A 26,773-nucleotide genomic window follows, 5' to 3' on the forward strand; every position below is an offset into this window, starting at 1 on the left:
AATTTTATCTTTGTCATGCATGCCGTCTTCCTTGTGACTGTATTCTCAGTAATGAGTTTTCATACTGTACCTTGTATTTCCTTCTCATTCTAACAGCATCACAATTTGTTTCCCACCCAGATTTGGTTCGAAGGAAAGGTTCTTTGTTTTGTGTGTTTGTTGTATACGTTCATCTCTCAGTAGTGTCACTAAGCTCCTGAGAGATAACTGCCCTGAAGCCTCGAAATCCTACTTTAGAGCAACGAGTATATTTCTGTGTATATTCTTTCCTCTTTGAAAATGTCTCACTGCTGTAAAAATCTGCACCATGCCACCCTGGCAGGATAATCAGGATATAATGCTTAGTTTCTGTTTTACTGGATTAGGTTATTTTCATCCAGGGAGAATTTTGGATATTGTGGAAATCGCTTCATGATTGTTGTACTCAGACTGGCAGTGTTTCTCAAACTTACGTGAAATTTAAAGCAGAGCATGAATCATCAAGAGGCCACCTTAATCATGAGTACAGATGTAATGATGACAGAATTCACTTTGGATAGCATAATGGTTTTAGTCATGGATTAGATCTTTTTGCAGATTAACAATCAAAAGTTTAGACAAAGATAACTTTGCTTTTTGAAATGTAATTAAAGAACAGTGAAATCCAGAGCTGCTAATATGGGTGAATTTTCCATACCAGGCCTGCATTTTGACATCTAAGTACGTTGGTTTGACTTATCACAAGTACGCCAAAAAAGCTTAGTAAATTATTGACGAGTTATGCTGCATGCAAGTCCACACCTGCTGAAAAGAAGCCTGGCCAATCACAGTGCCATATTCTATTCCCACAGCTACTGTGCCTGGGTAGTGGTTTCCACAGCTATGCTTAGCTCTAGTATCTTTGGTCAAGAGCAAAGATATTAGAGCTACGCAGAGACCACTAGCAGTGGCTGCTTGCTATTGTGTTTGTCTTTTCTCATAAGTAGTTTGGACAATCTTTGTGTTTTACTATGGAGAAGAAATGCAATGCATTACTGTTCAAATGGTTTGCATATACCTCATAACTTGACTTGTGACTCAGGATTTATTATTCATATCACACTTCATCACTCAACAAAAGGAATGGAAAGTAGAAGTTGAATACCAGAACTCTGAACATCAGCCGATGTACCATTGAACATTGTTGGAAAAACCTCTTTCATATTAAGTGTTTTGGTATTTCATAGTTCTCACTACTGTTATAACAGAGTAACGGCCCGTTATGCTGCTGCCTGAAAAAAAATTACGATCCAGTTGGACCGTTATGTTGTTTTTGAGGGTGTGTAACAGGAAAATGATCATTTCTCTACGTTGATTGTGGACCCACTGCTGTGGACTGGACCATTAATTGTTTATAAACTGAAGTTACTGTCCATCATGAAAATTAAAAATAATAATAATAATATTCTCCATGTGTTGTTGTGGGACTGACTGATTAAACATTGTCCCTTCTAATGCTGTGGCTCTCTGCCGAGTAAAGTTGGAAAGATACAGTAGATTCCAGAATCATTTCCAAACATGGTAATACAGACAACAAACTGCAACAGACCCCCCCCCCCCCCCCAAAAAAAAGAAAATGAGATGTCCTCCATTCTTTGTGAATTACATTGACCTTCATATGCAGCCAGCTGCGAGACCGGAACTCGGGGACTGGCAACAAATTTCCACAGCAAAAGGAAATGCTTTGATAAAAACTGAATAACGTCCCATTCATGGTTTATAGTGCCACCAAACACACATCAATGAGCTCCTTATGGTTGTACTACAGCACTTAGATTGGAAAAAGATACTATTATGTAATTTCAGGGATTTTTTATTGTAATAATTTTGAATACAATTTCTAACTTTTTATTTATATCTTGGAGTGCAGCCAAACTCGCATGACACATCAGTCAACTCCCTCTGGTTGTGCTACAGCACTTAGATGGGAAAAATAAACTTTTATGTAATTTTTTTTTCCAGTAAATTTGAAGAAAATCTAACTTTTTATTTCTTGCTTGTAGTGCAACCAAACTCACACCACACAACAATGAACTCTTTCTGGTTGTACTTGAGGTTTAAAAAAAAAAAAAGAAAAAAAAAGAAAAAAAGGTTTTGATCGGTTGTAGTTGTCTGTATTACAATGTTTGGAAAGAGGTGTCATTTGATTTAAAACGGTGATTTGCTTTGACGTTATTGATTCTGGAAGGTTGAATCTTTGAATATCTTTCCAACTTTACTTGACTAACAACAGTAACATGATTGTGACTACATGCCATTTGCCAGCTCCTCACCAATGAAATTGTCCTGGTACTGGTAGCTCATTTTATAAGTGACAACTCTCAATTTCTGTTGGAATTTGCTAACTCCCTGACCATGTGAGAAAGGTGATGTCTGTACATCAATACATAATGCTGATACTGGCCTCGACCATTGCTGTAATTCCTATTTCTACCGCAGGTATTTTGAGTTTCATATACATTTTTTTTAATTCACCCTGGTATTATACCTGGTGTTCTTATACTGTTGACTTGAAGAAATTTAGATTGTAGACATGATTAGCATCTTGAAACAAATCTTATTAAATGCGTTTACGTGTAGTGCCTCAATACACATGCACCGTAATAAGACTGTCAGCCTAAGGCCTGGTTCACATGGCAGGATAATTAGGCTGATATCAGACCCAATCTTCCCCTTCCGACAATCTTAAGGACGCCCCGACAATCGTGATGACATTAAAGATAATCTTATCAGATATTCCTGCCTTGTGTGGTGATTAGATCAGTGCTCTGATCTGCTTGGAAGGACGTCAGGGGCGCTCCGATTGCAAATCGGGGATATTCAACATGTTGGATTTTTTTGGTCCGATATCGCAGTGTGTGTGGTATCCTCCGACCACAAACGAGCACGCATCCTGCTGAATGTGACATGCAGCCAATCAGAAAGCGAGGTGACGGATGTATGGAGCGGAAAATAAAATCAAAACAGCTGTTCTGACTTACCAGAAAGTCCGATGGTCGAGCTGTCACCACTCCTTTAAAGAAAGCCTTTTCGTTTTCTTTTTCTATCGTTTTTTTTCCCCTCTGTTTTAAGTAGTCCACAAAGTATCTCCGTTTGTTTAGTCTGAAGTTACGTTTAATATCAAGAGATTTTGCGAGATTTCCTGTCTGAGCTGGGAATATTCGTGTGTGAAATCTGTTCATGTGTGGTGTTGTTGTCCTTACCGTGTGGCTGAACACCACACACTGTACGACCAACACTGTTAGATCTATGATTTTTTTTTTATCTTCACGTGTGTGGTCTCTCAGGTTTTGAAAACCTAAAGATAATTTTAAAATCCTGTTGTGTGAACCAGGCTTAAGGCCGAGGTTTCAAGTACTTTATATTTTCAGACTGTGAAGGGGGCTTTTCCATTATGAAGAGTGTCAAGACCCTATTCCAAAACAGGCTAAAAGAAGAAACCCTGGACAACCTCCTTATGATTTCTGTTGAAGGAGATGAGGCAGAAACATTCAGCTTTGAGTCAGCCTTGCAACAACTGGGCCAAGATGAATAAAAGAAGAATTGATGTTACTGCCTGAGCATTCTTTAATAAAATCTATGATAGAAATGTACAATTAACTGTTTTAGTTTCAATAAATGTTATGAGTTTTTGATTTGGGTCATATTGTGATCTTAAGTACCTGATTGTCCAATATTTTGGAAACATGGTATGTATAAGGTAAAAATATCATGGTGTAATTAATCCTCTCCCTCCCAACTCTTCTGTACTTTGCTGCATGGTGAAATCGTCTGATAAGACCGATGATTAAGTTGTGCACATATCATTCATCACAGAACCTACTGTGGACAAACTGTATCTGCATGAATTACCGACGAATTTTAATTTAAGTCAAAATGGGAGCCTTGCTACTGTCGAGACATGAAGTTTGTAAAATGTGTAAAAAAGATTATAATTTTGCCTGGGCTGAAGAGGATTATGTGGGGGTATTTCTGTAGAAATCTGTTTGCCATTTTGTCTCAACCATTTTAAATTTCCAAAAAAAAATTTGTTACTAGATAATATCTGAGGTGATTTACGTCTTGTAAATCACCTCAGAGATAGTCTTGTAAGTGATTTGCGTCTTGTAAATCACTTACAAGACTCTATCTCTGAGGTGATTTACGTCTTGTAAATCACCTCAGAGATAGTCTTGTAAGTGATTTACGTCTTGTAAATCACTTACAAGACTCTATCTCTGAGGTGATTTACGTCTTGTAAATCACCTCAGAGATAGAGTCTTGTAAGTGATTTACGTCTTGTAAATCACCTGACAGAGACGCTAGCAAGCTAACTAGCGATGCTAGAGCGTCACAGTGGCATTGAAACAAATCGACTTTGGTTCCATTAAGCAGGTGTAGCTGCTGCTGAACAGGGCACAGTCACGTTGTATACTCTTATAGATCAGTGTGATGACACCACAGTATTAAAAGAAAAATAAACACTGTTCAATAGCATAATATAGTAGTGGGCAGATAATGACATTGTCGGCTCACCTTTTATCTTTTCAACTTTAGTGAGCTTTTACATTGTTTCAGCATACACAGACGTAAGTCTAACTTCCATAGAATACCCTCCTAAGTGGTGAGAATTATTGTCAGGGATGTGACAGCCAACAAGTGAACATTAGTTCATGATTACCTCTCATTGCTAACAGTGAAAAGCAGTTTTAACATCAAAATTAATTCTTATAATTTTATTTTTTAATCCCCCACAAACAAAAATTGGGGGTGGAGGTATGTAAATATGTTTGCCTGTCTGTCCATGGATCTTGTTACTGCAACTCCTTCTAAACTGCTTCATGGATTTCAGTCAAAGGTGTCAGCGTACCATGTGAAGTTATCCATGAAGGAAAATTAAATAGTTGAATGCTTCCTTAGCAGGAGTAATAAAATCTGTTGTGACTGTAACTTTGGCAAAGAGGTTTTAGGTATTCCAAGCAGTCTTATGTTCATGTCAAAAGTCATCTGGTTTTATGATGTTTCACATGTTAAATTGAGATTATTTCAGTTCAAAAGTAGCACATGACCAAGTTGTCTTCTTTGTTGCTCATCTTTCATTTGCCCCCTTTTTGGGATTTGGCACAGGTTTTACACCGGATGCTCTTCCTGATACAACTCCAGTTCTACCCGAAGAAAAGCACACATCCCCTATGGTCTCCCAGCCAAGTACTAATCAGGACCTACTCTGCTTAACCTCTGTTTTGTTGTTGGGGGGGCACTACACCCGGTGAGGTGGGGAGGTGAGCCCTGAGCGGGCTCTCACTTCTGGTGTGAAGTGCTCAGTCCCGCTGTGTGCGTGACCCGCTCCAGGGAATGTGGCAAGTGGGGCATTCGACTGGAGCAGTACACCTGTCAAACGGTAATGCAAGTGTCCTAAGGCAAACTCAGGGACAGAAACAACTTTTGTCCCCAAGGGGCAATTCAGACACCCAGAGCAGCAATATTGCAAACAACAAAAAATAAATAAATAAAAAATATCAGAAAAGCTACCACAGGGATAACTGGCCTGTGGTGTCCAAGCGTTCATAGCAACGTCACTTTTTGATCCTTTGATGTCGAGTCCCTCTATCATCATGAAGCAGAATTCACCAAGCGATTGTTCACACGCTAACGTGAGAGTCGAGAGGTGGCACGAAGCTCCATGGTGCAATGAAAGTGAGAGGTGCATAGTCATAATCTCACAGATGGTAGCTTCGCACTTGTGGCCCCTCAGCCAAGCACATACACCAAATCATGAAGAAATTCACATTTTGTGAGATGTGTGTTCAACTTTTGGGAGGTATTCACATTTTGCAATTCACGGTTTGCAGCTGAATCATGTTTTGGGGGGTTAACAGAGCTACTAGAGAGGTCCAGCCACAACTCTCCCAGAGGCTCATAGAAGCATCAGTTTTTGTTATAAATCATTCCGATGCTGAGGATACACCATATGTTTTATCCTCCTCTCATTCTGCTATCTTCTATTCTTTTATTGTTGAGTGGTTATTCTGCCCGCAATCTGTTGCTTTACCACAATTAAAAAGAAAAAGGGGAAATGCCAATAAATTTTGAGACTACAATGAAAAACTGATATCAAATGGATGAGATTGAATAAAGACAACTCTCTCGATTGTTTGAACTACTAAGTGTCTCACCAGTGAGGGTCACATTTGTGTTTGTGGTCAGCAATGGATCTACTATACTTCTCTGTGGTTGGGATGTTTGTGGACAACAAATGGCTTCATTGTGTGTTGGGAATGTAAATTACATATTTGTATAATTGAAACTCTATTCAGTGGTAATCTTGTGGATGCTGTCACCTGCTTCTCACAATTAAAATACAGTTCATAACTGACAATGCTGTGCTGTTAGAATAGGTTTCTCAGATTTGGTGTGCGCATGTGTGTGTGTTTGTGTAAGATGAAGTTGTGCTGTTGATGTGACAGTGTGTGTGGAAGTAATTGTGAAAAAGCATGTGGTGTTTGCAGAGAGGTGTATTATCCCCTGAACACATTGAGATTGAGAGATGATGTTTAACATCAAAGAGAATGTCTTGATTTGATTCACTTTTTTTGTTACCACTCCATTCTGAAATAGACATCAGGCTTTCCAACCCTGTATGTTACAAGCCAGTAAGAAAAATGAAGTAAAATAAAAACAGTTCTTGAAGCTTACGTGATTCTATTATCGTCGGAGAAAGAGCTATTGACTGGGGTTGAGGTGAAGCTGTGTAGCAAATTTAGAGGTAATCTGGGCACAGAAAAAGTGTTGAAAAAATTTAGTTCATTTTCTGAATCCGCTTAATCTAGTTAAGGGTCACGGGGGAGCTGGATCATATCCGAGCAGTCATTGGGTGAGATACTGGGTCCACTCTGGACTGTCCGCCAGTGAATTGCAGGGCCAGCATACCATATATAGACAGAAATGCATTCACACTTTCAGTCACACTTATGGTGAATTTAGGGTTACCAATTCACCTAACCTGCACGCCTATAGGAGAGCGAGGAGGCCAGGGCACCCTGGGGGGAACCCATGCAAGCATGGGGAGAGCACGCAAATTCTGCACAGAAAACACTGGGTCTGAAGTGAACCTGAGTCCTTCTCACTGTGTGGGAAGAATACTTACCACAAGCCACTGCACTGCACATTATTTATTTGATTGTTCTGTGGAATTAGCATGGCATGCATAGTATTAATTGGCTTAGATTGTGAGTGGGGGCCCCAAATTTCTGAAAATAACTCTTTTAAAAGCTGTATATATTGAATTTTGTGTTAGATGATATGTATGTATAGATACAGGTGAGGGCTAGAGTTGCGCATTTCCTTCCATTTGGGAGGCTGGTGTCATTCCAAGAAACTGGAAGAAAGGACTTGTCCATCCCTGTAAAGGAAAGAGAGCTCACCTTGATCACTCCACCTGTACGAGGTCTATTAGAAAAGTATCCGACCTTATTATTTTTTTCCAAAACCATATGGATTTGAATCACTTGTGATTACATCAGACATGCTTGAACCCTCCTGGGCATGCGAGAGTTTTTTTTCACGCCTATCGGTTACGTCATTCGCCTGTGGGCAGTCTCTGAGTGAGGAGTGGCCCACCCTCTCATCGATTTTTTTCATTGTTTAGGAATGGCTCAGAGACTGCTGCTTTGTTTGATCAAATTTTTTCAAAACTGTAAGGCACAACTGAGTGGACACCATTCGATAAATTCAGCTGGTTTACGGTAAAAATTTTAATGGCTGATGAGCGATTTTGGTCTGGTAGTGTCACTTTAAGGATGGCCCACGGTGCCTGACGGCGATCTGTGCTTCGAGGCGGCAGCGCCTCGCCGTTTCAAGTTTAAAACTTCCACATTTCAGGCTCTGTTGACCCAGGAAGTCGTCAGAGAACAGAGAACTTTCAGAAGAAGTCGGCATGAGGAGTTTATGCGGACATTCCATTGTTAACGGACATTTTGTAATGAAAGAACGTGCGAGCAGAGTCGCATGTTGGGCCGGACCCGACCGCGGGGGGTCGCGACAGGAAAAACACCTCCGTTGGAAACCTTAACGAGCAAGTTGGAACATGCCCAAGCTGTTAAACAATTTCTCAGTTACTCACTTGTTGAAAGCCATCAAAAGCCGCCTGAATTTTACACATTTTTTTCAACACGGAGGTGTTTTTCCTGTCGCGGCGCACACAGATTCGCCGAGTCGTCACGGAAACGACTCGGCGAATTTGCGCGCACGTCTTTCATTAAAAAATGGCCTTAAACAGTGGAATGTCAGCATAAAGTCCTCATGCCGGCCTCTTCTGAATCTTCTCTGTTCTCTCACGACGTCCTGGGTGAATTAAGTCTTAAATTAGAATGTTTTCAGGTCGAAACAGGCCGACGACAGCGCCTGGAAACGCTGCGCGACGTCCCGCACCGTGGGAAATCCTTACACCGACAGAAACACCCCATAATCTCTCATCAGCCGTTAAACTTTTCACCGAAAACCAGCTTAATTTCTTGAATAGTGTCCACTCGGATATTCCTCACAGGTCCAAAAAAAATGTTGATAAAGCAACGCACCGTCTCGAGCAGCGTGTGAAACAAAGGAATTCAGCCGAGAGGGCGGGACCACATCTCACTCAAGGCCTGCCCACAGGGAAATGACGTCACCGACATGCGTGAAAAAACTCACACATGCGCACGAGGGTTCAAGCATGATTGGTGTAATCGCACGTCATTCAAATCCATATAGTTTTTTTAAAAAATAAAAAGGTAGGATACTTTTCTGATAGACCTCGTACATCTCACAAGGCGAGGGTAACTCTGATCTTTTAAAAATTGTAGGAGTTGTAAAACATTTTATTACATTTAGTGAGGTAAATGTGGAAAAATGTTTAGCGTTGAACAGACGTTTTTGTTCACTGGTGATGAGAAGTAGTTCACTCTGGAGTTCTTTGTCTCTCATCCCGTTAGCTTCTGCTTCCTTAAATTAATTTTGCTGCTTGTTGCCTGAAGGAGTAGCACCACATTTCAAAAATAAATGTCTCTTATAGACCAGTATGACTTGTATGTTTTGTTGTTGTTCTTTAAAATTAATTTTTTTTATCCTGTTAACGAAGCATTTTTGGTCCAACTCATACACTGCACAAGATATAGTCTGGAAGATATGGTGCTTAATTGCCTGAAAGGCAACTGAGCCATAAACGAGGGCAGGAATAAAGTTTGTCGACCACGTTCTGTGTGATGAGCACATTCTGCTCCTAAAGGCTGTTCCTGTCAGATAATTAATGTCTTTAACACTCAAGATTCAGAAAAAAAAAAGATTAAGAAAATACTTTTGGGATCTGTCATAGCTGCTGAGAAATTCAAAGCACTAGATGTGTGGAAATGGCTGATCCCTATAAACGGCATTCCTCTCTCTCTCTCTCTCTCGTCAACTCCAGAGATGGTCGTTATCAATAGTTTCTGAAATTCTCAAACAAACCCATTTGTCACTGACTTTTCTGCTCCTTTAAGTCATGATTCTCTTGACAGAGTTCATTACAGGTTACTTCTCCAGCCAAGACAGATGTCCATTTACAGCTGTGTGAACTGGGATGAACATTGTATTTTACGAACATTTTTGTTGTAAAGGAAATGTGCATCATTACTAAAGATGAAGAAAGAATGCATCAGTGCTGTAGATTCTGCACTCCTAGCACTGATGTGATGATATAATTAAGGATTTTAAATCTATGTACACTCAACAAAAATATAAACGCAACACTTTTGGTTTTGCTCCCATTTTGTATGAGATGAACTCAAAGATCTAAAACTTTTTTCACATGCACAATATCACCATTTCCCTCAAATATTGTTCACAAACCAGTCTAAATCTGTGATAGTGAGCACTTCTCCTTTGCTGAGATAATCCATCCCACCTCACAGGTGTGCCATATCAAGATGCTGATTAGACACCATGATTAGTGCACAGGTGTGCCTTAGACTGTCCACAATAAAACGCCACTCTGAAAGGTGCAGTTTTGTTTTATTGGGGGGGGGATACGGGTCAGTATCTGGTGTGTCCACCATTTGCCTCATGCAGTGCAACACATCTCCTTCGCATAGAGTTGATCAGGTTGTCAATTGTGGCCTGTGGAATGTTGGTCCACTCCTCTTCAATGGCTGTGCGAAGTTGCTGGATATTGGCAGGAACTGGTACACGCTGTCGTATATGCCGGTCCAGAGCGTTGTTTCAGCAGCTGTCCGAGTGGCTGGTCTCAGACGATCTTGGAGGTGAACATGCTGGATGTGGAGGTCCTGGGCTGGTGTGGTTACACGTGGTCTGCGGTTGTGAGGCTGGTTGGATGTACTGCCAAATTCTCTGAAACGCCTTTGGAGATGGCTTATGGTAGAGAAATGAACATTTAATACACAAGCAACAGCTCTGGTTGACATTCCTGCTGTCAGCATGCCAATTGCATGCTCCCTCAAATCTTGCGACATCTGTGGCATTGTGCTGTGTGATAAAACTGCACCTTTCAGAGTGGCCTTTTATTGTGGGCAGTCTAAGGCACACCTGTGCACTAATCATGGTGTCTAATCAGCATCTTGATATGGCACACCTGTGAGATGGGATGAATTATCTCAGCAAAGGAGAAGTGCTCACTATCACAGATTTAGACTGGTTTGTGAACAATATTTGAGGGAAATGGTGATATTGTGTATGTGGAAAAAGTTTTAGATCTTTGAGTTCATCTCATACAAAATGGGAGCAAAACCAAAAGTGTTGCGTTATATTTTTGTTGAGTGTACATTGTCTGTTGAATCGTTGTACCATCTGCAATTATTATTATTGTTACTAGCGTGTTGTCCGTGCAGATCCACAGGCTCTACATTGGGTAGTGTTTATAAAATAGATAGCTGACATTTTCCATGGGTGGTCAGGGGTTGAATTAGTATGTGCATGTGCTAGTTCATGCACGTACGAGGTCTGTCAATAAAGTATAGGTCCTTATATTTTTTTCAAAAACTATATGGATTTCATTCATATGTTTTTACGTCAGACATGCTTGAACCCTTGTGCGCATGCGTGAGTTTTTCCACGCCTGTCGGTGACATCATTCGCCTGTGAGCACTCCTTGTGGGAGGAGTCGTCCAGCCCCTCGTCGGAGTTCCCTTGTCTGAGAAGTTGCTGAGAGACTGGCGCTTTGTTTGATCAAAGTTTTTTCTAAACCTGTGAGGCACATCGAAGTGGACACGGTTCGAAAAATTAAGCTGGTTTTCGGTGAAAATTTTAACGGCTGATGAGAGATTTTGAGGTGATACTGTCGCTTTAAGGACTTCCCACGGTGCGAGACGTCGCGCAGCTCAGGCGCTGTCGTCAGCCTGTTTCAAGCTGAAAACCTCCACATTTCAGGCTCTATTGATCCAGGACGTCGTGAGAGAACAGAGAAGTTTCAGAAGAAGTCGGTTTCAGCATTTTATCTGGATATTCCACTGTTAAAGGAGATTTTTTTAATGAAAGACGTGCAGACGGATTGCAGCGTCGGCTCACAGCCGCTGCGACGCTCCGCCACAGGAAAAACACCTCCGTTGGAAGCCTTAAGGACAAGTTGGAACATGTCCAGCAGTTAAACAATTTCTCATATACTCACTCCACTGAAAGCCATCAAAAGCCGCCTGGATTTTACAAATGGTTATCAACACGGAGGTGTTTTTCCCGTGCCCCCACACCGCGCCGGCTGCGTCCCGATGCGCAGACCCGTCCGCACTATACTGCACTAGCACTGGTGCAAGTAACTTTATCCAGGTTTTATCAACTATAAGCACCAGTAGAATGAACCAATAAAGGAATAAATAAGAAAAACAATTTCCAGTGTGTTGTCTTCGTCTTCCCTGCATTTTATGACTGTCACACACGGAGCGAGTTGCTGTGCTGTATTTGTTGTGGAAAGCTGACAGACGTCGCCAGCGGCGTCATCCCTGGGTTCACAACATCCTCATGAGACGTTCCCAATTTGGGGAGTTTCATTATTTGCTGCAGGAGCTCCAGTTTGAGGACCTCCTGTCCCGTTTGCGTGCGCACATGTAAACAAAGAAAAGAAAAAAAAAAAACTGGCTGCCGCTGCGGTTCCTTGCTCTCTCTCTCCCCTCAAACTCTGTCATCATTGTTATAAACCAGTCACCATTTGTTTTATTATACATCTGTGTAGTTAATAAAATTATCTTCATGGTCTGTTAGTTCGCACGCACACATAAAAAAAAAAACCTCTCTGCCGCTGCTGCTGTTCTCCCCTCAAACTCTCCCCAGAGAGGAAGAGTCTGACACATCAGAGGAGGAGTTTTAAGGTTGATATAAGACTGACATTTGGTTGTGCAAGTAACTTTTGTTTGGTGCAGGTATGTTTTTTGTTACTAGCACCAGTGCAAGTAGGTTAAAAAAATGTATTTCGACCCCTGGTGGTAATAAATTAAGCAAAGTTTGTGTAATGCGTTGGTATGGTGTGTGATTCCAGAATGTTTGTTTTTAGAACCTTAGACCTCAATTGTTTTTAGAAGAGGAACTCAGCCCTCCTATTTCCTGTTAATTATGTATTTTTAATGTTAATTTACTGTTTTAATGTATTAATGAATTGTTTAGGTTCTTATCATATACATACTTATTTTATTTTAACTTCCATTGTGTCATTTGATTTTTAAATGTACCACTTTGTTGTGTAATCCATGTATTGTTAACATATTTACAATTGTATTATGTACTTAAATTGAACTTACTAAATAGAACCACTCACCACACTCACACTTTTAATATAAACATGACTTATCACCCTTTGCTGGAATGGCATGTGAATCAAGAAAGTAGTTAGCAAGATCCATTGTTCAGCATTGTTAGCTACTATCCATAGCTTCTCCAAAAATGTTGTTCCTATCAACCTTTGGTTTTTGTAGTGTTCACCCTTGAACCAAAATACATAAGCATACCAAACAGCAAATGTCAGCTGTCCACAGTTTGTCTGGGATCAAAGTTGTGCACACACATGCACAGCTGGTGTAAGCAGGTGCTTTTAATTTGACAAAAAAAAAGATGGTGGTAGATAACATTGAAACCAGTACACATTTCACTCATGGTACCAACATGAGACTTAAGTTACTGATGGTAAGAGCAATGTAACACTTAACTAAACTGACTAAACCAGTTGAACTACAAAACCATAATAAATTAATAACACTAACACTTAAACAAATATGAACCACAATAACATTTAAACCTCAAAACCACAAACTCCCATGGTGCATTGCAGCACAGTGTCCATTATTTACTGGTTAGCTGAATTGCTAATTTCTCCAAAAATATTTGTCCTATCAACTTTCTGTTTTCACAGCTTTCATCCTTGACCCAAAACACATAAGTATACCAAATGGCAAATGTCAGCTCTTCCTGGTTTTTGTGTGATCGAAGCCATAGATACACATGCACACAGAGGCCACTTCACTATTATAATAGATTATTATTATGGCGAGGTAGTCTGAGAGCTTTGGCTCAGTTTGTGTTGTAATAACAACACTCTTGTCTTTGCCTGCATGTTATGTGCTGCATATGTCATGAATTATTTACTTATTTATTAGAATATCTGGCCTAGTATTACATAATAAAATGTAGAAATTGCAGTGAAAATGCTAGCACAGCCTGTCAGTGGCCTGTTTTGAGGTGGGGGAACCCTTTTGTATGTTTGGCTCAAAATTCAGTGTCATAAAATAGTTATTGAAAGACCCATGTCTACCTATGGCACACGTAAAACTCACCATATATCGCATTTCAGCCAGACGTTTTAACTGTATGCAACAAATGGCTTGACTTCATAACAAGTACAATTTATTAATGATTGTAAAATAGTAATTACTATGTTTGTTGTACTTTCTTGGCAACAGGCCCATGTAGCAGTTTTAACACTGGAGCATATTGACTACTCTGTAGATTTTTTTTTTTTTCATATTTACGACCAGCTTTAATTTGATTTGTGTTTTGTCACCTTTCTTTTGTCTTTACCTCAGGCACAGTATTATGCTAGTCATGATGCAAGTTGGCAGAAAGTCACTTCTAGTCTTCAACTGAAGACACTGGGGGCCACAGAAGAGCAGGAGAGGGACAGAGAAAGAGAGGCTAGCCTGATTTTTCCTTTCATATATTTCCTACAGGTAGGTTTACACATGGAAACTGAAAGATTTTTGATTTACATTTTGTTTTTATTTCTTTGAAATTCTTTTAGCCTGATTCAGTTCTCAAAATAGCGCTTGTTGGATTTTCCACAATTGTACTTGGTAACCATTTTAGTAATCTGACTATTGTTTTTTTTTCCATTTGTTTTTATCCCAGCAGGTGAAATACCTGCAGTTGCTTCACTTTGGGCCCTGTCACACCATGATGATTTAGCCAGTGTATGCGGACAGCCCTGATTCCATTGAGTGGTTCGGGTCAGTACTGCACAGTGTGGTACTGGTTGGAACAGTTAAGTCTGGTTTGGTTTGCTTTTCCACCGCCGGCAGAACCCTTTTTTTTTTTTTGGCAGGCAGAGCACGTAAATATTGACAAGCATCTTTGTTTGTTTTTTTTCTTGTTCTTTGTTTTTTTGTTTTTGCCTTTGTGGATCATGGGATTTATTTTTGTTCCCTGCATACTGCTGAAGATTCGACTGATGTTTGTGGAAAACGTTGACAGGAATGAATGAGGCACTGTGACTCTTTCCACTTTTAAAATAAGTTAATTTTCTTGTTGTAGCACAAAGTGCCGGCGTTCTTTGGTTTAGGCTGAGAAACACCAGGAGCAGACACAATTGGGGGACTTCTTTTAAAATGCTAGTTCAGCTGCAACAAGGAACGAAAGTATTTTCACACACACGGGACATAAGTTGTTGATAGGTTACGTGTTTGTTGACATGGGTTTCTTGTAATTTACTCATAACTTGAAATACTTCCATTGATTGGCTGAACAACTCAAAGCTGCAGTCCTCGTGTGAACAGTTCAGACTGTTAGAAATATTAAAACCCTTTACACACGGAGTAAACAAAGTCTAAATCATACATGTTCATTTCAGTCGGATTCACCATCGCATCCTGATGAAAACATGTCCACATAAAGCATCCTGATTTTGGAAAACGGCATCGGAAAATACTTTAGTTTCCTGTTGTGGCTGGAACCAGTGTTTAAAAGCCAGTCCCTCTGTGGTTTTCTGCTCCAGGTGTGCTTGTCAGCTTGAGAATACCAGGTCTGATCAGTCCTCCAGTGCGGTCTGATCTGTCAATCCATTTGACTGATTGGTCCCCTGTGTGATCAGTCAGATGGAGGGACCGATCTGGGGGTGGCGGAAAGACTGATCAGGCTGCAACCTGCGCTTAAAATTTTTAAGAGTCACAGTGCTTTATTCATTCACGGCACCGTTTACCACAGTCATCAGTCGACTCATCAGCAGTCTGCACGCAATGAGAATAAATTCCATGATCCACCAAGACAAAAGAGAAATAAAATAATGTTAAAATAACTCTGTTGTGCCTCCGTGTGGAGATGCTGCGCGACACTGTACGCATGCTGGTGATGTGCTTGTCAATATTTAAGTGTTCCACCTGCCAAATAAGAGGGTTCTTGCCGGCGGTAGAAATGCAAACCAAGCCAGACTTAACCAATTTGACCCGCTCTACACCGTGCAGTACTGACCCAAACTACTCGGTGGAAATGGGACTGTCAGCATACGCTGGATTAATTGTTAAGGTATGACAGGGGCATTACTTGTTGATAATCACTGCTTCACGAATTTCCATAGTACTTGTTTTTCATCATTTTATTTATTGTCCCACAACTTCCTCCTTATTGCAATTTTCAGCACACAGCTGAATAAGCAAAATGTCTGACGAGTTATATAGATGATTTTATCCAGTGAACAAACTGTCTGAAGCCACTTGTTTCATAAATGTTAACTGTGCATTTCACACTATTTCGCACTCTCTGTAGTAAAGACATTGGTGTATGATTCAAAGTTCCCTTTAGTGTTGGCATAAAAACATCTAGCAGAGGCCACATGTAAGCTTGAGGTAGCTGCCTTGTTGTTTGTGCTGTACATAATCACTTACTCACTTGGTCATGCTGAGTTGGTAAAGCTGAGTTTACAAGGTGAACATGTTCTTGCATTTCCCATGGCTTTTGGAAGCTGTGTATACGTCTGTTCAGGCATGTATGAATTTCTCTTTAGATCTTTATGCAGTCATTGTCAGTAGTATGTTGAAATGACTGTTTCATTCATTTATTTTCTCATCTGGGTCCGGGTTATGGTGGCACATTCAGATTCTTCACATTGCAAAGGAGCAATGCCAGTTCTGTCCTGGTTGTGGAACTGTGGACCCGTTCTTTACCCTCGCAAGGATATTAGAAGGGGCTTGGGAGTATGACCAACCACTCTACATGTGTTTTGTGGACTTTCAAAAGGTGTACGTCCCTCGAGGTGTGCTGTGGGGGCTGCTGTAGGAGTATGGGCTACTGGGACCACTGTAATGTGCAATCTGGTCTCTGTATGCAGGGTTGCAATAGCTCTGTCCACAAATGAATTTCCATCAATTTATAATTGCTCACCCTCAAGTTTGTTTGTAAAGTGAAATATAACGTGTGTGTGTGTGTAATATATATAAATAAATTGTGTATGTACAGTGCAGGGGTGGTGGCCAAGTGGTTAATGCACTTTAATTTTTTTTTTTTTGGGGGGGGGGGGGGGGGGGGGGGTCAAAATTCTACACACAATACCACATAATTGCCAGTGTGAAAAAAAAAGTTTTTGAGATTTTTGCAAATTTATTTAAAAATAAGTAATCAAATTAAGGAACTACATGTACATATGTATTCACAGCCTTTGCCATGAAGCTCAAAATTGAGCTCAAGTACATCCTGTTTCTACTGATCATCGTTGAGATCTTGCTACAGCTTAATTGGAGTCCACCTGGGGTAAATTCAGTTGATTGGACATGATTTGGAAAGGCACACACCTGTCTACATATAAGGTCCCACAGTTGACAGTGCATGTCAGAGCCAAACCAAGCATGAAGTCAAAAGAGTTGTCTGTAGACCTCTGAGACAGGATTGTCTCGAGGCTCAAATCTGGGGAAGGGTACAGAAACATTTCTGCTGCTTTGAAGGTCCCAATGAGAACAGGGGCTTCCATCATCTTTAAATGGAAGTTCAGATCCACCAGGACTCCTCCTGGAAATGGCCACCCATCTAAAATGAGCGATCAGGGGAGAAGGCCCTAAGTCAGGGAGGTGACCAAGAACCCAGTGGCCACTCTGTCAGAGCTTCAGCATTCCTCTGTGGAAAGAGGAGAACTTTGGAGAAGGACAACCATTGCTGCAGCAATCCACCAGTCAGGCCTGTATGGTAGCGTGGCCAGACGGAAGCCACTCTTTAGTAAATGGCACATGGTAGCCCACCTGGAGTTTACCAAAAGACAGCTAGCCACATTCCACTGTTAACAGGAGATTTTGTAATGAAAGACGTGCAGAGGATTTCGTGCGTCGGGACAGAGCCGCTCATGGCGCACAACAAAAAAAACACCTCTGTGTTGGAGACCATTCGGAAGATTCAGTCGGCTTTCGATGGCTTTTCAGTCGAGTGAGTATCCGAGAAATTGTGTAACAGCTGGACATGCCACAACATGTCCTGTGAGACTTCCAACACGGAGGTGTTTTTTTTGTTGCGCGCCATGACCGGCTCCGTGCCGACGAGCGAAATCCTCTGCACGTCTTTCATTACAAAATCTCCTGTAACAGTGGAATGTGCCGCAAAAGTGCTATGTCCAGCTCTCTTGCCATTTCTGTGGTAGTCACACGATGTCACGGATCAACACAGCGTTCAGTTTGGAAATGATCTGGTCTGATGATCTGTCGATGGCCGCTCGGTGCGCCGCGCGCCCTCCGCCGCTGTGGGCCATTTTTAAAAAGGTTTTAACACTCCTTAATCCGTGTGACGCTGACAGAATCTTCATCGAAAGCCATCTGAATCTTTTGAATGGTTTCCAACTGGCTGTCTCTAACAGTTTCTGAAAAAAATTTCATGGAGCAAAGCGGCAGTCGCTCTGCCATTTCCCTGACAATAAAAATCCGACGAGGGGGTGGACCAGTGCTCACTCAAAGCCTGCCCACAGGCAAATGACGCAACCGACAGGCGTGAAAAAACTCACGCATGCGCACGAAGGTTCAAGCTTGGCTGATGCAGTCACACATGATTCAAATCCATATAGTTTTTGAAAAAAATAAAAAGGTCCGTTACTTTTTGGACAGACCTCGTACACACATGTATATGTGTAACACATAACCTGACGTCCTAATAGACTGCTATTATTTGTCAAAGAAATTTCTAAAGGAAATAGGGCTGGATGCAAAAAAAAAAGGGAGAATTTGAAAAAGAAATATAAGATTAACAGAACTAGATGCAGCCCATAACATACATACAGGTGCTGGTCATATAATTAGAATATCATGAAAAAGTTGATTTATTTAAGTAATTCCATTCAAAAAGTGAAACTTGTATACATTCATTGCACACAAACTGATATATTTCAAATGTTTATTTATTTTAATTACTAATTAATTAATTACTAATCAATCAATTAATGATTAATCAAATATTAATTACTAATGATTAATTAGTATTAACATTAATAAATTACTAATTAATTCATTATTAATACTATTAATTATTATTATTATAAATGACAAATTAATTAAATTAACATGACATGATTGCGATGCGTCGAAGAAATCTGCGACTTCTATTGCTTTGCATTTACGCAGAAAGGTGAGAAAATAAAAAGAGCTAACAGGCTACTGCAACAAGTTGCATTTCGGTTGCCATGTTAACAAACTGTGAAGACGGCAGTTTGACACGGGCAGTTTTTTTTTTTTCTTTCTCCTAAGGCAGAGGGGTGTCTCAATTCATAGGGCAAGAGGCATACCCCTTTGCCTTACCCCTTGTTTTAAAGGGGTAGGCATAGGGGTAGGGGTAGGGCCAAGGGGAAAGGGTACAATAGAGAATTGAGATTGGGGGTATATGTGCTCTTGATGATGTGCATGTCGACGTCTACTATGGTCCGCCTACCAAACAAAAGGTACTGCTGGTGGTGGAAATGCAAGCCAAACCAGACTTAACTGTTCCGAACTGTACAATACCATGCTACTAAGAGACTGTTATTCAATGAGGCACAAAGAACTCGAGAGTAAAGTGCTTCTTGTCACCACTGAACAGACGAAAATGTCAGGAAGCTGACATATGCACATTTACATCACTAACTGTAATTAAACTTTTTAATTGATTATACGTTTTTTAAAACACTATACAGTGGTCCCTCGCTATAGCGCGGTTCACCTTTCGCAGCCTCGCAGTTTCGCTGACTTTTTTGTGCAGTTTTGCGTGCTTTTTTTTTTAACAGCGCATTGTGTTCTGCGTCCTTATCAGGCGGGCCGGTCGCGGCACCGGTCGGCATCACCGCGATTGCTCTCACTGCCTCCGATGCGCTTTCTGCGGGCTCGGTAAACGCAGCAGCGGGCCACTCACACCGCCCTCCTGTCTGCTGTGCGGAGCTGCGCCAAATCTGGCAAGAGGTCCAGAGACTGCGCTCGCTGTTTTGATCCAGATGTTGACCGCAGATGCAGAGCTCCGTGGCCACCGAGAGAGGACTTGGATTGTTTGCGGGTCCGCATCCGTACCCCCGGAGGTAGTGAGTGAAGGGAGAGCACACGCATTGTGTTCTGCGTGTGTCTGTTTATAATCTTCTCACCCAGAAGAAAAAAACAGTGTTTACACAAGAGAGAAAAGTGAGAAAATGTTAATGCCTGTTTGAGAAAAGTGTATAAAGTGTATAGTGAGGGGTTTTACAGCCTTAAACATCTATAATAATTAAAAAAATAAGCAGATTTCGCTTATCGCGGTTTATTTTTAGAACGTAAACGAGGGACCACTGTACTTAATCCTACCTTAGACTAGACATTCCTCTCATTGCTGTTTCACAAAGTACAAACAAGTGGAGTAGGGCTGCAGCTATCGATTATTTTAGTAATCAAGTATTCTGTCAATTATTCTGGCGATTAATCGAGTAATCGGTTAAAAAGTACTTTTGCGTTTTTAAACAACATCAACAGTCCAGGGCTCTCTCTAAGCAATGGCACAGTGTCACTGCGTCATCATGGAGATTGTCAAATTTACTGTTTCCCTTTCTGATTTGCTGGGTAGTTACTTATTTTTTCACATCTTTACAAGTTTTGGATCTTTTCCGGTGTCAGGAGCTCAGCCAAAGTCTTGACATTTTGCTGAAATGGCGATGGGATGTGGTTTTTTTGTTTTCCCCAGCTTATAAAATGTAACAATTTTAAGTTTTTTAAGGTTGGTGGATTGGGTCCCTGTGTGAATTTTTTTTAATCCCTCTTTCTCTGCAATTCAGCCAATGCATTTCAGCTGGAGGTTGAACATGCAAGCCTCGCCGTCAGGTTTTTTATTATTTTATTTTATTTGAGTTACCGTGTTTGTGAAGCGTTGTGTGTTGACCAAAAAGCAAAATTTAAAAAGCAAAAGACTCTAAGCTAAACACAGAAGAAAGAGTGGAATTCTTCCAGATGTGAGGGGAGTGCTCAGATCCCCTCACACAGCGGACGAAAGTGTTTTTTTAAAAACAGACAAACACACTGCGTCGCTTTAAACATGCAGTGAGCTATTTCAGATTATCAGTGTGGACCATCTTTCTCTTAAAAGGCTTTATTTTACTCTGTGTATCGCGTTGGAAAGCTGTAGCTATTGTGCTAATTTGCTTAGCTGTTACACAGCTTAAGTGCATCCTGTAGTCTTCCTCTGTTTGTTTTTCTGGGGGCGTTACAGCACCACACACGGGCCTGGCATCTGTACTGCAACATTAAATGAAGCTTTGAAGCACAGAATTTGCCTCGAACATTTTTTGTAATCAAATTATTCCGGTTACTCGACTAATCATTTCAGCCCTAAAGTGGAGCGCCAAGTAGTATGAAGGCTCTTCTTTGTCTTTCTTCAAGAGCGAATGAAGTTATTTACTTTTTAGTTCATTTTTCATTTAAGTGTAGTGTTTCAGTTTGAGAGCATGGTTTATTAATGTCACTGATTCAGTCGGACACAGCACTTCCTAATTAAGATGCTGATCTTCTTTTTCTTTTGTCTTGTTCTTTTTTTTATGGTGGTTGGCATCCAGCTTAATGGTGCATTACTGCCTCTTCTGCTCTGGAGTCTGAATCAGTCAATGCCTGATTCAGATCAAATGCAAGAGCAGCTTATCACATGTAGACAGTGACATCTTATGACTGCAGATAATAAAGCTGTATTTTTTAATATGCCTGTATTACTTTGAAATATAAGTTGCACCAGCAGCCAAATGAGTTTTTAAAAAACTAAAGTGTGACTTAGTTTTAAAAATACAGTAAATTTGTTTACTCGCTTAACCTTGATACATCACTGTTTGTTAGACATAATGGCTTGTGATTTCCATATAGCATGGATTTCTGCATTTTTAAACAAGCCTTTATAATATCCATAATGAGCTTGATCTAAATGTTTTCTTTGTTGTAATGTGGATTTTTACTTGCAGTCATTAACTGTTTGTTAGGGTGGGTTTGCTGACATATAGTGAATTTTGTGTTTTGTGGCATTATGTGTGTGATTCAGCCTTTCTCCCTTACCCATGCCATACATCTGTGTACACTCAGATACGCACTGCTTCTAAGCTGAAAGCCTGCTGTCTCTGTAATGGCCAGATAAGAATTTAGGAAACTTCATTATTACATCATTCTTACTGTACTTCTGTTGCTTACACAGAGATGTGCATTGCCCTCACAGTGCATCTGAACCTACGGTTGTGTTGGTTTACTCGTCTTTATTTCTTCTTCATCTTTCCCTGCTTGCGAGTAGAGCTGGTGATTTGAATCACAGTAAAACTTCCCACAGTCTAATTCCTGTTCCTGTGTAAAGCTGGGAAGGGGGCTAGTAAGCCTCTAAAGCCTTTGGCTGCACACACTGACACACATGGATACTTGCACACACTCACAGGCATAATGATGCACACATTCTGTCTGTGTATATTAGAATATGCATATGCTCCCCAAGCATGTATGTACTTAATACACAACTTGCTTCCTTGTAAGAGTTTAGGTTGAACACAAGCAAACCTGGGACAGGGCATGTAAAAGATTAGTTGTAGCTCTTCATCAAAGCCCTGTTTTTTAGTTTGTTTTATTTTTAAAACCAGTTTCTGTAAAAACAAAGAAAAGGCTCACAGAGAGAAACTGGGCAAATTTTTAAATAGCTGGGGAGGTATGGGACAGAAGGGATACTCAATTTTGCCACTCAGCTTCACTCATTGCATGTTTGCCCCCCCCCCCCCCCTTTTTTTTAATTTTATTTATTTATTTTTTTAGCCCCACTAACTCGCTACATACAGACATCTGTGACACGTACAGGAAAGCACCAGGTTGTTCAGAAACTCAGAAATGAAACCAGAGTTGATAAAACGCTGATTAGGAAGCAGAAAATGGTACAATACCTTAAATACCACTGAACACCACACACACACACCGGCAGTCACCGGTATTTGCAACGTGTCTAGGTATGTGTGCGACGAGTATGGTACGCCACCAATTGTCACTAACACACCATGCACAGGCCTTCTGTGTGAGAGGGGCTCTACTTGATCAACCTACTTCACCTTCCTAAAGAGCTGTAAATGTTCCTGCAAAGTGCCTTGTCTCAGTTTTTTTTTTTACAATTCACCATAAGTCTGACTTTTCAACTTTTCAGAACCAAGGCGTTTGCTGACAGTGTAGCTGCTTAACTAGTGGTGCATGCTCCCTGTTGTGGCTATTGCTAGCAAAGTTTGTATCTGCACTGCACTCCTTGTTAACTTGTTACAGTTTCTCAATTATTTAGCCTTGCTGAAATGTAGTTATATTTATTTAGGAGTTAACTTATCAGAAGTGATAGTTTCTCAGAAGAAATGGACTGTTGATTTGTCTAGCACAGTTGGCAAAGGCCAGAGGTAAATGGGAGACCGGAGCCTAGATTTTATGTTTTCATGGAACAAAGTTCTTCTTTCTTCCATGGTGACAAAGCTCACACTATGCCCAGTCTCAACACAGACAACTCTAACTCCTTCGAAGTTGCCATGGGTGTCTTGGTGGCTTCCCTCACTAGTGTCCTCCTTGCATGGACACTCAGTTTTGTTTTTGTTTTGTTTATTTAATTTCTACTCCTGAAAGATTTGCTATACAGTACCACACTGTTTGTATTTCCTAATGATTGAAGGTAATGTGAAGTCTGACATATACAGTGACTTGCAAGTGCTCATGTGTTGCAAGTGCTCATGTCATTGCTTATCTGGAAAGAAAGCATGCTTGTATCAAAGCCATTGTATGACATATCAGAGCCATTGTTTTGGCTTTAATATTTTTATTTCATTTATATCTTGTCAAAAGATTTTTTTTTTTATGGCAAAAAAAGGGTTCAGAGCACAATCGTTCCTAAATTTTGTATGCCAATGTATGTTGCATTTAAAAGCAGTGTCCCATTTTGCTGTGTTGCAGTGTGTTGTGTAACTTTTTGCTAGCTTAATGGATTTGGTCCTGCAACAATATGTTAGTTCATCAATTAATCATAGCCACACAGACAGGGGCTCCAGGCTATGGGGTGGTGAAAGGGTGTTTTTGATTTGTTTGTGTTACTGCTAGTTTCATTTGAATACATGTTGAGTTGAGGCTGTGTACCATATTCATGTTACTGTATATGTGTTTCAAGAAGTTTAAGAAATGGTTAATTTTGGTTTCATTTTATGTTATTGGTAGAGTACACTCAAAGTATGAAGATGCTGCTAATGCTTTGTTTGTTTGTTTGTTTTTTGCCCAGGGATTTAGATGTTTTTCTATGGAACAAATGAATTGGCTCAAGTGCATTTTGTTGACCATGTATTTATAGTGTTTGGTCAGTGGGTGGTGTGTGTGTTGATCACAATAGAGAAACATTCAGGTATGTTTGTAGTGGAGACTTTTAACTCTTATTGGGACGAAGGGGTACATTGCATTAACCCCGAAGGAATTACAGCCATTTTTATGCACAGTCCTTCTGTTTTCAGAGGTCTTAGGTAACTGAACAAACTAACACCCATCCATCCATTTTTTGATCCCATTTAGTCCATTTAAAAGTTACGGGGGCTTTACCTATTCTAGCCTTCATTGACAGTGGTGGGGTTCACCCACACCTGCAGTCAATTTAAAGTCACCAATTCATCGAACTGCATGTCTTTAGAAGTAGGAAAAACCTGGAACACCTAGAGGGAACACACTCAAACATTGGGATGATATGCAAACACCATACATAAAGGACCAGGTCCGATGCGAACCTGGGACCTTGTAGCTGTGCGGCAGCAATGCCAACTACAAAGCCACTGTGCTTCCCACAGATCAGCATAATTCTAAATGTAAGGATTAAGTCCTCACTCTTAGAGCCATCTGTCTTTAGACTGGTCAGGAGACGGGTGCATGAACATTAGGGTGGTCCATAAAAATGGTCAAAAAATTTTTTTCAAAAAACTTCAAGTCTCACCCTCTAAATTTGTTGTACGTAACATAAAAACACATCATGTACAATTTCATAAAACTCTAATAATTTTTACTGGTAGCACACAGCCCTTAAAGATTTTGCTCGCAATAACTTTGTCATATAGTATGGTCATTTCCAGATATTTCCAAATTATTTCTGTCAGTTTAATATTGATATGTCAGGACAGAAATTATGGCAATACATTGGAAAATCAAATCTTTTCATATCCCATAAAATACTTAACACTAAAACATGAATTGTGAGATGCAGTTTTTCTCGTACATGTATCATGCTCCTACAATACCTACATACTGGGGTAGCAAAGATTTTGTAACAATCAAACATTGCATTTTCATTTTATTGATGAAATACTGTTTCATTATTGATAAATTTAAATAAGTCTATGCTTTATATATTTCCACATATATTTTGATCTAGCTCCAAACAATAATATTCTTTATGCCTTGCAGTACTTAATATTCAAAAATGTATGAATCAACACAAGAACCAATTATACAGCTGTGTAACATAAGAGAACATCCTTTACATGATAATGATATTTAAGTTGCTTGCATCATGACCAAGACTTGCTGCCGTTTCAGTCAGAATATAGGTGGCACTTCTGTCTGTTGTTTTGGTCCTATCCAATGCTGCTGCAAGTCCTGGTGTTACAACAGCTTTAATTTTACTGGCTTTTTGTGGCACTGGCATAACAAATTCTTCATCTGGACTTTCTGTGTTCTCTTCACTCTGGCTGGAGACAGTGTCAGGTAGTGAGACATTAGATGGTCCAGGCTCCTCCAGTTTCTCTTTGTATTTTGCTTCTGCAGCTGTCCTTTTTCTGCTCTTTGTTCTTTGGCAGTTTGTATTTTATCTATGCCTGTCATGCATCCTCTACCTTTCTCTCGCTGAGCAAGTAGGAACTGTCATCTTCAAACGTTATCATTGTTAGGACATCCTGATGTGCCATGTCAAACAAGTCCTCCAAAGATTCACAAAACACTGTTTCATCTTTCTTCTGCTTGTCTGTATTGCGATTCTTGGTCTTTTTCAATGTTTTCCATTTTCGGAACACCTTTTCTAACTTTGTGATCAGATGCTGCTTTGCCCTCAGTGGGATTCTAGCTCTCTCCAAAAAAGGAATTGCCATGTCTATAGAGGTCACAGCAGCATCATGGACAGTTTTCTTCAAATCAGTGTGTTTGAAGAAAAATACATTGAGTATTTGCCCATTTGAGGGCAGTTTGTTTCCCTTTATTTCAGTCGGTGGAACCAATAAGGTATACAAATGTTCTACTTCTAGTAGCTGACATGTTTTACTGAAGTTTCCAGTTAATGGTTAAGCATGTTAAGTCAGCCAGTGTCTCTTTTTACATTTATCTCATGTTAGATTCACCATCACCAAAGATCTGAAAGAAAAGAAGCTGTGAATTGAAGCAAAATTTTCAGCTTGTAGCCTAAAATAACATTTTTGAAAGTATGTTGTTTGTGAGAAATATTTAAACCCAGGTATAGTTTTAAATTGAATATAAAATTATACTTTAGTTACACTCAGGTGGTTAACTTCTATCCTCTTTATAAGTGATGTGATTAGATACTGGATAATGGATAACCTATTGCACGGGCACTCGGGCAGCGATAATTGATATATTTACAACCTTCAGCTATGATGTGCTACCTCTAAATATTAATGTATGACAAAAATATTTGGCAGGTTTTCTTTTTTCCCAAAGCATCATAAAATGAAGGGGTGAGAGTAATGAATTTCCAACTTTTATTTTTTTGAACCACCCTAATGAACATTTCCGAATCTCAATGTATCTTGAATTTCAGTTGCATCACAGTCAGGTCATGTTTGGGACCATGTGCTCTGGCAATGCAGCATCCACCACACTAAACAACTGTTTTGGGTGCTTAATGAAAACCACTTTCACAACACAAGTGATACTCCTCATTTCAGTCTTAGGAGGTAACGGATTGCTTGACACAGTCTTTCCAGTGGTACCTATAGACCTTAGGAAGGGACAGATGACCAACGCATCCAGTCTTCACTTTTGGTCACCGATTAACGTCCAAGTTTCTCATCCAAGTTTCACAACCATATACTATGACAGGACACACCAACACCTAAAAGATTTACACCTTAATTCTCCTGCAAACA

At 40.2% G+C, this 26,773-nt stretch overlaps 1 protein-coding gene across 3 annotated transcripts in view; it reads left to right on the top strand.

The window, feature by feature from the left end:
- Positions 1–26,773, top strand: part of taok3a (TAO kinase 3a) — a 204,130-nt gene that overhangs the window by 86,473 nt on the left and 90,884 nt on the right. For 2 of the 3 annotated variants that reach the window (XM_034170867.1, XM_034170868.1), the window contains exon 2: positions 14,028–14,171. The exons of the other annotated variant lie outside the window; for it this stretch is intronic. The gene's annotated coding sequence lies outside the window, so the exon portion shown is untranslated. The remainder of the gene's footprint in view (positions 1–14,027; positions 14,172–26,773) is intronic. 3 annotated transcript variants of the gene reach the window in all.

The sequence above is a fragment of the Thalassophryne amazonica genome, chromosome 5 (genome assembly GCF_902500255.1).
Source record: "Thalassophryne amazonica chromosome 5, fThaAma1.1, whole genome shotgun sequence".
In the NCBI taxonomy this organism is placed as follows: Eukaryota; Metazoa; Chordata; class Actinopteri; order Batrachoidiformes; family Batrachoididae; genus Thalassophryne; species Thalassophryne amazonica.